This window comes from Vidua macroura, chromosome 3 (genome assembly GCF_024509145.1).
Source record: "Vidua macroura isolate BioBank_ID:100142 chromosome 3, ASM2450914v1, whole genome shotgun sequence".
Classification (NCBI taxonomy): Eukaryota; Metazoa; Chordata; class Aves; order Passeriformes; family Viduidae; genus Vidua; species Vidua macroura.
Window position 1 is genome coordinate 28,978,504 of NC_071573.1, and position 13,568 is coordinate 28,992,071.

Sequence of the window (13,568 nt, forward strand, 5' to 3'; positions counted from 1 at the left end):
TGCAAGGTGTGTTTTGAGGGCAGGCTGGGTAAATACACGTGGGGCCATGCTCTGTCTTGATTCCTACAAACTTCAGACTTCTCATGGCCTTCATATTAACCTGCAGGGCACTCAGATGAAGGGCAGTGTCCTGCTAGTATGCCTGTTCAAGATCTGGAGAGAGAATGAAATCACAGAACTTTTTATTAGCAACCTTTCCTTTGGATGGGGAAAAAATTAGGTATTTTGAAGCTGAAACTTCTGGGGGGTTACATACCACCACTCTCATAATGCTAACACCCATGTAGCAACACAAGCATGAGCACTCCTGCCTTTAAAGGGGCTTGGTTTCGTCTCAGAGCAGAACAGAAATGTTCAGAAAAACACAAAAGTTGTGCATGTTAGGAAAGTATTTCCCACACAGCTCTAGTTATGAGAGGCCTCTAATGGTATTTAATATTTCAAACTATTTTGGTTTCAATTAAAATAATAGATGGGAAAATAAAAAAGAAAGGGATGGGAGGCGGGTAATTTTTTCCTATCCTGCAGGAAAATTCCAATTACTTAAATTATTCTTTTGCAGAGAAATGAAACAATTGCTGCAAAGGGGAACATGAAATGTCATCCAATCTACTTCTGAAATGCATTTTATGCAATGAAGCAACATTTGTGTGTATTCCACTAATTCACTCCATTTTAGAACGTCAGCCAGACAGTTTCAGTGTCACTTGAAAACTATTATGATTGCTGACAGCCAGGGTCCACCTTCACCCCCCTTTCCCAGAAGCACCTAAATGTTTTAGGACACAAACCAGCGAAGTTTTAGGAACAAATCTTCACAAGGCAACATAAGCATTTCAGTCCATTACTCAGAGGCATTTTAGGCACACAGGTTGCCCCGATGGCCCAAGAGAATGTAGGAGTTGCTCTGGAAGTCTAAGCCCCAGTGTTGAAGACTTACAGTCCTAAACACAAGATTACCTAGAGTACTTATTGCTAAAGATACAGTGCAGCTCTTTAAAGATGGGCATTAATCCCTATAATCATACGATCACAGTATGTTTTGGAAGGGACCTTAAAGACCATCCAGAGCCAATCCTCCTGCTATGGGCAGGGACACCTTCCTCTAGACCAGGTTTCTCAAAACCCCATCCAGCCTGGCCTTGAACACTTGCAGGGATGAGGCATCCACAGCTTCTCTGGGCAACCTGTTCCAGTGCCTCACCACCCCCACAATAATAATATTCAGCCAGCTATTGGTTATCACAGTACAGAAGGATTAAACACCAAAGCACTGAATGTTCTCCAAAATTCTTAGGTCCTTCCAAACCACACAGTCACTTGGGAGCATCAGTTATATCTGAAAAACCTGGTCTAAATATGATCTCTGACTTCCTACAGGCTCTGGTAGTTATTATTTGGGATTCTCTGGATGGTTTCAGAAATGTTACTCAAGATCTAGTCCATTGTCTTCTGCAAAAGCACAGAATAAAAGTATTTTCAGTGAGATTATTCACTTTCCCATTGTTTTTAGCAAGAATTCTGCTTGTAGCTGACAGGAAAAGTGCTAGGAACTCATATGCAGCAGTCAGGACTTTTATTCCAGAATATGTGAGTACTGTTTCAAAAAGAGCAAATTAAACCAAAGCCAATAGAATAAGTACTGCAGCCAACATCTTACAAAATATTGCCACCTTCATCTGGTCATTGAATAGTTGTTCTATCATAGATACCACTTTCTGGAAACTATAACTAATAAGAAAAACTCCAAGGAGAGTAATCTTGAAATAGCCTCAAAGAGCTGTGAAAAGCACTGTAAGCACACTCATTCGGAAAAATAATCTAGTTTTCACTAAACCAGTACCTATATGTAAATAAATATGTCTCCCAGACTTCAACTATAAGCACAGGCATTAATTTTGTTAGTTTCACTAGGCTTTGTCCTTTCTTCATCTGAAGCAGCACGTTTGCAAAAACAATCCCGTGCTACTAAGTGAATCTCACATTTACACTGAGAGTGCCCAAGTGCTTTTCAAGTCTTGACTCTGCTTTATCTGCTTCTGTCATAAGTCTGCTTGGCAAAAAAACCCACATGCAGCTGAGACAGGGGCATGTTCACTTTCAAAAGTCAGTGAAAGAAAGGGGGTGTGGAAGAGAAACTCTTTAATATTGCTCAAGAAAATAGTTTTCAGTCAGACTCCAGTACTGCCTAATTCCTGTCTGCATCAGCCCAGTTAAAGCTGCCTGTGCTTAGGGGCGATTGGCAGTCTGCTCTGGGTTCCTTCACTGCACTGCTAATCTCCACTAATACTCTCCCATGCTTCATTTAATTTCACTCTCAGGGCTCTTTTTCAAATTCTTCCTCAAATCTTAAACCAATGCCCTCATTGTTTAGGATTCCTTTACCCTGACAAGTCTGACCTCAGATATCCTTTCCTCTTTCCTGCTCTGTAACTCAGGCAGTCCACTTACTCATTCATATGGTAACCTCACATAATGGTCTCCACATTAATTAAGTAATTTTGGTTCTTTAAGGTACTACAGAGGGGTTTTCAGTGCCTTTCAGGCCAATTGAACTATTTTTTTTGTTGAACAGACTGGAGAGTACATGGTAGAAGAGCCAAGGAGAACATGCCCGCTCTCCCTCTGGGCCATTCCTTTCATGCTGCTTCAGGGTTAGGCCAAAACAACATCAGCAAGTCTAATTTGCCCCAGCAGCGGATGGGAAATGACTAAAAACCCTGCAGATTAATTTGTGTCAGATGTATGTTTTAAAGCAAGTGAGAGCAAGAGAGAATGTGAGAGCATTTACAGAAAAGCATGCTCTTTCTCTGGGATTTAGAAGGGCCCTCTTGTTTCAGATCTCTTGGGAGCTGAGTGGCCCCAAGCAAATGAAAAGTCCTACCTTTGCTTTATGTTCTCCTTTTGTATTTGATGCTTTTCAGTAATCAGAAAATTCAGGAAAAAAATGGGAGGGATAAAAAGAAGCAAAGCTGTACAATGCATAATTGGTTTTGCAGTATCTGCTGATTCTTCTAGCAAAGATATTTTGCACCATACAGGTAAGATGGTCAGAAAAAAAGGGGCCTGGGGTTTGTTTTTTTTTTTTGAGGGGTGAGGGTTGTGTCCCACATCACTCCAGGAAAAGCAAAATGTGGTGGAAATCTCATGTCACTCTGGAAAATAGTAATGATTAGTGTTACATAATCAATAACCTAATAGGACTGAAACTGCAGATCAATACATGATCCTGACTAGGAAGCACAGGTCCAAATCAATTTTTCTGTTGAAACAGTAGACCTCAAGTTGCTCTCTGATGGCCAGATGTGATCACCCAGCTGTGATATCCTGACAGAATGAGTCCTGGAGTGGCCGTGGAAATCCAGCAACCATAATAGTTTGGTGCTACTTGGTGTGACTTAGATGGGAATAAATTTTTCTGTATGTGACTAACACATGGGTTGAAAAACAGCACAACTGGCACTGGTTAGGCTTCTTACTGGTATTCCCAGCAAGGCCAAGAACAGTCATCTCTGTGTCCAGTCTCTCTGGTTAATGGTGTTGCGACACTGGAGATGAGTCATGTGTGTGCTATCATTGTGCAGTAACATTTCTGTTGCTAAATTAAATAGATTTAATTTTGTACATTCTTAGAACTCATATCCAATCTGATCTGCTCACCACATCTAAAAGGATTTGTTTACTTTTTAGGCAGCCTTGCTGTTTAGATCTCAGATGACTGCCTCAAAAATTCTAGGGAAACTCAAAATAAGTCTCAAAGTGCAACATCAGCATGGACTTATTTCTGGTGAGTGACAGGTCTGCCTCAAAACCTTCAAACCTTTCTCTTCATTCACACTGTTCCTAATCCTTGTCTTATTATGAGACAGAAATAATAACATCCAAAGTCTGAATCCCAATCTGATTTGGCAGCATAAATATAACCACAGACAAATCTTCCAAGAGAGCCAAAGAGACAAAAAGCCCCAATCTAAAAAGAGAGCAAAGTTTTGTGGAATTAGACCTTAAATCTCAGTTTTAGAACAGACTAGCACTTAGGAGCCTGTCACAACTTTCAACAAGACATCAGATATAGTTAATACAACATTTAATATTGGTGCAGTTATACTGGTACTCTTAGCAGTATCACCTATTTCAATCTAGAAAGGAAATAGTACAGGGAAGAAACAACATAGGATGTCTTTATATCTATAAATGTTGTTGTAGTGGGATATTTTTCAATAAAAACACATACCAGTAATCTAAATGGTTGTATTAGTGCCAGATCTTCTATATGAGACCAAGTGTCTCAGAAGATTTAGATGTCTGTATCACACCAGTTTCACTAGTGTTTTGGCAGGTAATAGCATTTCCAGACCCACATACAAGCACCAGGTCACATCTGAGAAAGAAAGAAAGTCTTTTGTTACTTGACCACTTTGAAAATATTCTTCTTAGGGTTGCTGAAATGTATAAGAATTGGCAAGTTTGAAAAATAAAGTAATCCTCTTCAAAAGAACAAAATCAAACACAGCCATTCAGAAGAAATAGTAACGAAAGAGAAATCTGTATTAACGATGATTGTATCGGCAAGTCTTCTCTGTCTGTAACACATACTTGTGGAAAATGGTAACTACAGCTGTAGCAATTCACACAATGTTGTCTGAATATTTTTATCTGAGACAAAACTATGCTGTTATCTTCATGTATACAGGAAAAAAACGAGTTCTGGAGCAGATTAATTCAATAATATCTAGATTCCTAATTCCCTGATTTAGGTCCCAGGAGAAGCTTAGAAACTTTCAGTGGAAGGAGAAAGAGGAATTTCCTTATTTTATCTGATCTACATGAAAACCTCAAGTTCATTGAGATAGTCTATCAGTTTTAGGGTGCCTAGTGCTGAAAAGAAAAAAAGGCAGACCAAGCCTGCAGGTAACCTGTTTGACTGACCTCACTCTACAGCTCTAAGTTTATTCACCACACACTCACATCTGTGGTAGTTCCAGCTCAGGAGAGCAGCTCAGGCACATAGCCAGGGGTTTGTAGGGCAAGCCTTCTCAGCCCTTGCTTGGAGCAGCTTTAGGAGCCAGGAACCACACCCTTGCTTCCTGTCAGAGCAGAGTAAGCCTAGAAGTCACAAAACCTATCTATTGGTTACACTGCCAGAAAGTGCATGTGTGTACCCAGTCCAGTACTAATTAGTCTTTCTGGCACCAAAGCCTCAATCATCTATCCCAGGCCAAACCTGTCAGTGCTATGGGACTGACAGTCCTCCTGAGATACACATGAGGTTGGAAGAAAGAGCATCAGCCTTTCCCTCCTCTCACCCATGATGAGCTCCTCTTCAGATAAGGACCATGACTATTGCTCATCTTGGGCTGGGGAAGCAGTCTCAGTGAGGACTTTGGAATATCTGATCCTCCAAGACTAGCAGGATTCAAGAGATCAGAACCTCATGCCACATAAAAGCTCAGTGAGTCTTTGCTAATCTGTGCCCAATCTAAACTCAAACTTGCAATTCCTGGACAGTACCAAAAATACAATTGTAACCTTTCTGAGAGCAGAGCTCATAGTGCTGGGCTGAAGAGCCATGAAGAATGCAGGGTCTTTGTGCATGGTAAGAAAACTGTACATGGGGAAGGCAATCTGAATGACAGTTGCAGCTCTCTCAACCTTCGTTCTGCCAGGAAGCCTTTCAGCCCCACCAAAAGTCTATATCTGTTGCCAAAGATTAAGCAGCACGGTCAAAAAGACTTCCAGTATTTTCCTGACTTAAATATCTGAAAGGTATAATTAGCAGAATCTCAGCTAATTACTCATCATTACTATCACTATGATATTTGCATTATATTTTTAATAATACAAGAACATTGAAATAATTATGAAGGCTACAGATAACTTGAAATCTGATATCCCTGAGAAGCTGCCTGTAAATATTTCCTTCTATTATTCCACATTTATTTATCCTTTGAAATAATTAAGCACTTAAACATCATTTGATTGCATACCAATGCACTTTTCTGACATGAATAAACAAAAAGTGAAAAGTAACAAATTGCTTATCAGGAAGGTACATTTGTTCTGCATTTTGAGGAACATCTGTAGAAGCCTGAAGGACAGAAATCAGATCCCTGAAAGATAGTTTACCATGGCTAATTCTTAGGAAAAAACCCAACCACTCACATGTATTTAAGAGGGCTAGGAGACTATATTTTTGCTGTAAGCCTCAAAGATTTCATTTTCAGAGAACTCAACTAAGGATTCTGCATTCTTAACAATTCTGAATAATCAGGTCCAATTGTCTGAAATCAATGATTGTGAAACAATAGACCCTAAATTTTACCCAAGTGCTTTACATGAATGCCTTATATTTCTCTCTCTTAATTTTTAATTTTAGATTCAGTCAACTGTTCACATTTCTAGGCATTAGTAGACATTTGATTGTTATTTTTCTCTTATGTTCAAACTTTTAGGTCCTAGGCCAAGCCGTGGCCTCAGCTGTGCAAATGTAAATCAAGCAACTGTATTCACTTGAGTGAGTTTCCATTAGCAAAGGCACAAGCAAGACTTGGCTCTCACACCTGATGTACCTTACCACTCTAATAATCTCATGTTGGGATCTCAGGAACAGAAATACTTAACTGTTCATAATGCTGTGCTAAATATGTGTCTAAGTCTATTCCAACTCAGGCTTTTACTGAAGCACCATTTAAGAATTGTTTGGCGAAGAAAAGGGCTAGATTCGTTGACCCAAGGTTCTAAATTTACCACTTGACTATATATTTTTCTGTAAATACGCTCTGACTCAGACACGCATTCATTGCAATTTGTGTACACAGGTTTCACACGCTCAGCCCTGTTTGCTTTCTGCGTAAAACTGAAGAGGTCACTGTATCTGAAACAAAACTGAACTTACAGCTAGGCTAATAAGTAACTTGAATGCAAACAAATCAAGCAATCTTGCCCTAAATTCAGTATGAACCAGTTGATTTTCCTCACTGAATCCCTGCAAATGAGCTAAGTGGAAGAAGGAAAGCATCTACTTTGGGGAAGACAAAGAGGAGCTTTTAGTCTGATAAATGCAATTTCACACAAGAGCCGCTCTGCCTGACCAGGTGACCCCATTTCTCCCTCCCCAAGGTCCACATACTCCAGCAAACTCCAAGTCCCTTCTCCCAGCTCTTGGAAGGAGGGGAGAAGTTTACTACTGGGAGAAAGACTTTATAGCTCACCAGCTGTGTGAACAAACTCAGACATATTTGGCTTCTGTGAACTTGGCTAAATCAATGAAACATCAGAGCTCAAACTTGATGCTTTATTTCCTTTAGTCTGAGGTTCTGCTCGCTATAAACGTGATCTGGAACAACACATGTGAGACTGTAAAGCAAAAAAGAAATGAAAACAAAATGTGATTGTACATGAGATCAATTCCATGCTGACGTGATAATACGTTCAAAATTCTCATTTCTGTAGAAAGCTGACCACAGGCACTTCATCAATCAGTATTTCGATTTGTAATGTGTTCCGTATGGTTCTCTGTCATTACTTAATGGGGAACATCCCCTCTGAAAACATCTGACTCTGAGCTCTGCATCGAGAGAGCTGCTCGTGTTTCAACCACGTTTCCCAGAAACTGAACACTCAGCAACATATTCATTTTAGTGACAGCCACCACTAATGAGAAACAGCCATGGGTTCATTGAATCTTTTACAAGCCAAAGAAAGTTATATTAACAACAGAAAAAAAATCTCACTACAACTGAATCTCTAGAATCTCCAAAATCTCGATTTTAACACCCTAAAGCTCATACTGGGTTGGTGCTTGTACTTCTCTATTTTTTTATAGCATTTTCCTCTAGTTTTTTGGTGGTTTTGTTTTGGTTTTTTTTTTGGGGGGGGGGGTTAGGTTGGGGTTTCTTGTTTTTTGGTGGGTTTTTTTTTTGGTAGGTTTTTTTGTTGTTGTTGTTTTTTTTTTAATTTCCAGTTAGGCCAGTTGTTCTGACATGTGTTCTGCATATCATGAACAGGAAGCTGGGGCATGAATTAGAGGGTTTATCACAAGCTGAGAGGTGGTGGAAAAAAAAATAATTCCATCAGAAGTAAAAAGCTCATACAACACTCAGTGATGGCACTGGAATAAAAGGACGTAAAGAAACCAATCAGAAAATCTGTGGCATTTTGTTGGAGAGCTATATTATTTTCCTGAATCAGTTGTCTTTGCTCAGAATATTAAGGAATTACTAATCTCAAAACTTCTTGGGTTTCACTGTTTTGTTTTAGGTTTGGGATTTTTTTGGGAGTTGGCTTTTTTGGGGTGGGGAGGCATTTGTTTGGTTTTTTAATAAAGAGGAGCAGCTGTGCAAAATTTTGACCTGCCAATACATGAAACTTTTTAAAAATTACTGGACCCACAAGACTTGCAAGCTGTGAGGAAACTAACATTTCAGACTACATGAAAAAAACGATTTCAGAAGACTGGAGGGAACAAGGGTCGTACCTTTATTTAGAAGAGTCTACTGGTTGTTCAGGCATTACTTTGAAATAGTCATTAAAAGCAAAATAATAAAATGACTGGATGTTCTGGGTGCCACAGAATCAAATCAGCATTCTACAGAGAAAACTGTGTCTCAATCTTCTAAGACTTATTTAGCTCTACCAACAAGACATTGACAAAGGATAATTTATTTCCATAGTGAGCCTGACAGACACAACGCAGGATACAGGCAAGACACAGCTATGGCAAAAATAAGATTAGCAACTCTCCCGTATCATGGGCCAGATCATCCCTTACTCCCAGAGACTTAGCAGGATTTATTCCAAGAGTAGAAATAGAATAGCTTAGAAATAGAAGGAAGGGTTTTACAACTGCCTGAATTTATGTTATGATGTTCTCCAAGGCAGCAAACAAAGAATTTCTAAAAAAAATTTAAAATAGTATTATAATTAATAGTATTTTGACAGCTAATCAAGTCAAAGTCAGAGATGAAAAGTCAATTCATGTACTAAATTCAAAGCATGGTTAATTAAAACTTCTCAGTTTTTCAAGCATATATCAAAGGAACGCATTACGCTTCATCACATTAAGAAAGCTTACATTTGCCTCCTAAATTCACTGCTTTTAAAGCAATTGTCCCTCCTGAACCTCAGTTTAGCTCCAATGGCAATATTTCCATCTTCACTATAGAAATCAATAAATTTCTTGGTTGTTTGTAAATAAAGAAAGAAATTAAATCCCAACCTCACAAGTGACACCAAGGCCACCTAGCTTTTTTTAGATTACTTACCTGACTCAAATGGAAGAGTCAAGAATTCCATCTGTCAGAGTAGTAACCACCAAAATAAAAAAAATCATAGAAAAAACATGGTGTGAGGAGCTGAGTCTCTGAAAAAGCATATCTAAGCAAGAACTTTTAAAAAGCATCAGAATATTCCAAGCACTTTGAAATATAAGAAGGAACACAGTTCAAAAGTAGAAATGAAAAATCTTGCTAGCTAAAGAAAAGCATTTGAGACAAAAAGATGAGGACAATACTAAAGCTAGAAATTAAAAGAAAGCAATTCAGAGAAAAACATTAAACAGAAATCAAAGCATCTTGATGAGCATTTGCAGGTTTACATAAAGGACATTTACTGACCTTCAAGACATGAGAGGTATCGTCTTACAGAAGAAAAAAGGTAGACAATGAAAAACAAAGAAAAAAAAAATACAGGTTCATTGATAGATTTCTGGAACCAAAGCCAAGGAAAAGGGAATACAATGTTGTAATGTATAAGCAAAGCCTGCAGGACCCCAAGCCCAAGTACCAAGGACAAGCATCAACACAGCCTCAGAAAAAAGAGAGCAAATTCTCAGGGCACATGTTAAGTATCAGGCTAATCCAGATAACCAGTTTGCAGGTGCAAAAAATTAGGTTGAAATTATGTTCTCTCAAAACAAGCAGCTGATTGGAAGCACACCTGAAGTTGACATTTGGTGTATGCCTCACCACCTTGCTGATCACTCAGATGATTCTCTTGTTTCTCTTGACCTTTCAGTTACCTTCATTCAGAAAGTTCATGTGTGCTGAACTAGATCTCTTTTCTTTCATTTCATCTCTTAGCTGTTACAGAATGACTTTTCCACGTGGTAAAAAGCTTGTAGGCTTTATGCATCCCTTGTTCCTGTGGGGTGTTTCAGTGTGCTTCCCAAAGATGTCATCAGAGGTAAACTTCAACAACTGCTGAGTGTTCAGGAGTATTTTCTTCTAAGAACTCACATGTTTGCCTCTGAAAAACAGATTAGGCCAGAGTTGATGCTGGCTAAATTTTGAAATGAAACTTTTAGAGATGTTCCATTCTTTTTCAGTAGGTTAAAGCTTTCAGGGATGCGCCCAGCACATTTGAACTGCTTGGAACCCAAAAACTGCAGCAGTCGTAGTAAAAGGTCTGCTGCTACCAATGTCTTACCTGATCTGGTGCAAACAGAAGTGTTATCCCAATCCTTCTGCAGTGATAGGGAGCAAGGTAGAAGTGTTTGGCCATGCATGTGCATAGTACTTGTCTGTCAGAATGAAACTATTCAATGTTTAGTAAACAAAAAGGTAAAAGTGAGATGAACCATGAATTATTTTAGTCACAACAGTAAATGTTTAGCTAGCTTGCTCAGATATAATCCTGTTCCCATTTATTCTGAGAAAATTAGAAAGGCTACATATATGTATGTGAGTATTTCTAAATAACAGCAGCAGTAAATGGTAATCCCTTGGTACCAGAAAGTGTGCAAAACATGTTTTTCTTTGGATTATTGCATTCATATTAAATGTCATAATACTGCCATCCTCATAGGAAGTGAACAAAATGAGAGAGCCAAACTCTGGCTAGTTGTTTGTGGGCACAATTTCATAAAACTGAACTTTGGATACTTTTGGATATCCGAAACTGTCTTCCTGATTTTATGTAGAAGGTATAGTTCAGGACTTTATTTCCTGCAGAGAAAGATAAAAACCTGATGTTGGAGTAGCTAGGCAAACTGATCCAACCAATATGAATGGGAACAGCATCAGGCTTGAATTTAGAAAAACAAATTTCAGTTATTTTTTCTTTAAAGGAGTTCAAGGCTTCTTACCACAGGTAAAGACAAAGAGCTTGCAAGGACCCATTTTCAATTTAACGCTAAACAGAATGGAAGCTCACCTTGCTCCTTCTGCACGTAATCATGTTCTATAAAAACACCTGGGACCTTACTGACACGCAAGGGATAAATGAGTAGAAAGAAGTCTTTACAATGCCTTTACAACAATGTCTTTACAACAGCAAGTAGTTCCTCTGCTCTGTTTCAGTAGTTTACACCTCTCACTCAAGCCTGGCGAGGGGAGAGAACATGGTGTGTGCCTATCACATTTCATTTGCCAGGTACCTGCTGGGCACCAGCCTTGGGCTCCTGCTGCTACCACAGGCTTCCCATTGTTGATAATTAATTATTTATAACTAATGGGTGCTGGCCCTATGTTCACATTACTTATTAGGATTATTGTTGTGACTACACTGTTGCAGAAGGCTAAATTCTAGGTTCCAAGCTGGTTTTTATTCACACAGAATTATTCTTAGTAGGTAAAACCTGACTTTGGCATGATTATTTAGTCAGCATTACTCTTCCATTTCCAGAGCTATGTGGCTGCACCATTCTATCCACCAACAGTAATAAAAGTACCAAGTTATTTAAGCAAGGACAGATAGGTTGCCACTCTCTTCCTTCAATCCGAGGGTAGAGAAAGTAATTTCTAATAATATTATTGTTTTGGTTGGGTTTTTTCATTCAAGAGTGAGGGAGAAGGTGACTCACATTATGTTTGCAGTTCAGCAGCTGCCTCCTACTGTCCCCCTGAATCATCAGTTTGGTTGCAGCATTTCTGCTTTGGTCTTTATTGCTTGCAGAAAGGGCCTGATTAACCAGCCCTTAGTTTCATAGACTTATAAAACATTCTTGCACAATTGGGCCAGCCAGCTTTTGTTAAGAAGGGATGCAGTGAAATCTGAGAATTAGATTGCGAGGGGAATTTGCAGTGTCAAAAGAAATTTAATCACAATTATTCCTTTCACTCCTTTTGGCACTGATTTACATAGTTACTTTGATATCAGGTTAGTATAGGAAAGAAGAACGGTCATTTTTAAAGGGATCTTTCTGCAGCCATAGGTGAATATTTTAAACAAGTGCCATCAATGACATGTCAGCCTCTTCGGTATTCTGAACTTTCACTTAGTGTAGAATATCCTCTTAGTTCTTAAAGATCACTATATATCTGTCGTGCTCAAGGTTAATAAAAAGGTGGCATAAAAAGTAGATGTACAAACGATGAAAATTTGAAACCTTTGAAATAAATTTTTGAAAAAGGAATTGAAAACTATCAAAAAATTGATACAAAATTTCAAGTATAGCCTCCTGTCACAGTCTTATTTTCCACAGAATCACCAACAAGGAATCCCTGTAAACGGTTGCTGATGACACAGATGAATTAGAACATCAGAAGTGCAGGTTCAGGTTCCACATGTGAGATTACAGAATGTTATTTTGATCCTCTTTTCATTAGGTGTATTTACAAGAACCTCCTAAACACTTCTGGGTCCTATCACAAGCTAAACTTTGTGAATGTAGCTTTGAGTGCATAAAATAGTTTAGGAACTCAGTAAAGACATCTTGATTTTCAATACATTAGATGTTCACTGTGGGGATCTGAGATTTATGCCCCATTATTAAGCCTGACCTTTAGCATGCCCTGATGTTCAGCATCCTTCAGTAAGTTTGAGAGGGAATTTATGCCATGCTGCTTGCCATGTGTGACTAACATAGCAATGGGTTGATTTTCAGCTCTTGTTATGCGCCCTCTCCTTAAAAAAGTGCTCTACAACAGCAGCTATTAGTGACAAAAATAATAATCACCACCCTAATTTATGTTATTAGTTACACAGAATCACAAGACATAATTTAACATTGTCTCTGCCCATAAAAAATTGTAATTGCCCCCCAAAATACAAATTAATTTTGTGTCTAAGGAAGACTGCTAAGCAACAATAAAAAATGCCATATTTATTAGGATTAGCCCACTTAAATGGAATACATGAAGCTTCATAAATCTTATGTTGCTTATGCAATATGCAAACACTAATTTTATATCAAATATGTGACTTGACATTAACAACCTTCTCAGTGTGTCAAAGTAGGTGTTACTATTAAAAAGCAATTATTGAATATATTCCTCAAAAGATGAGAAACAGAAAACCTTAACTTGGTAAAATGCATATAAATGTCTTCTTGGCTACCACTGTTCTACTGATTTGACCCTAATTCCAAAATACATAAAAACTTATGCCATGGTATATAAATATAATACATCAGAATTATACAAGTATAGTAATAGCTATTTTTCATTTAATATTGTCCCTCCATAGGCAGTAAAAGCAGAAAAGTGTACAGATCTCTATTCCTGCTTAAGTTCAGCATAAGATAACCAAATTTTCAGCATAAGATAACCACATTTTGATGAAAAGCACTCTCGTGCTTGATCAACATAGCATATTTTAATATATAGGCAGCATGATACTTCTGTCATCTT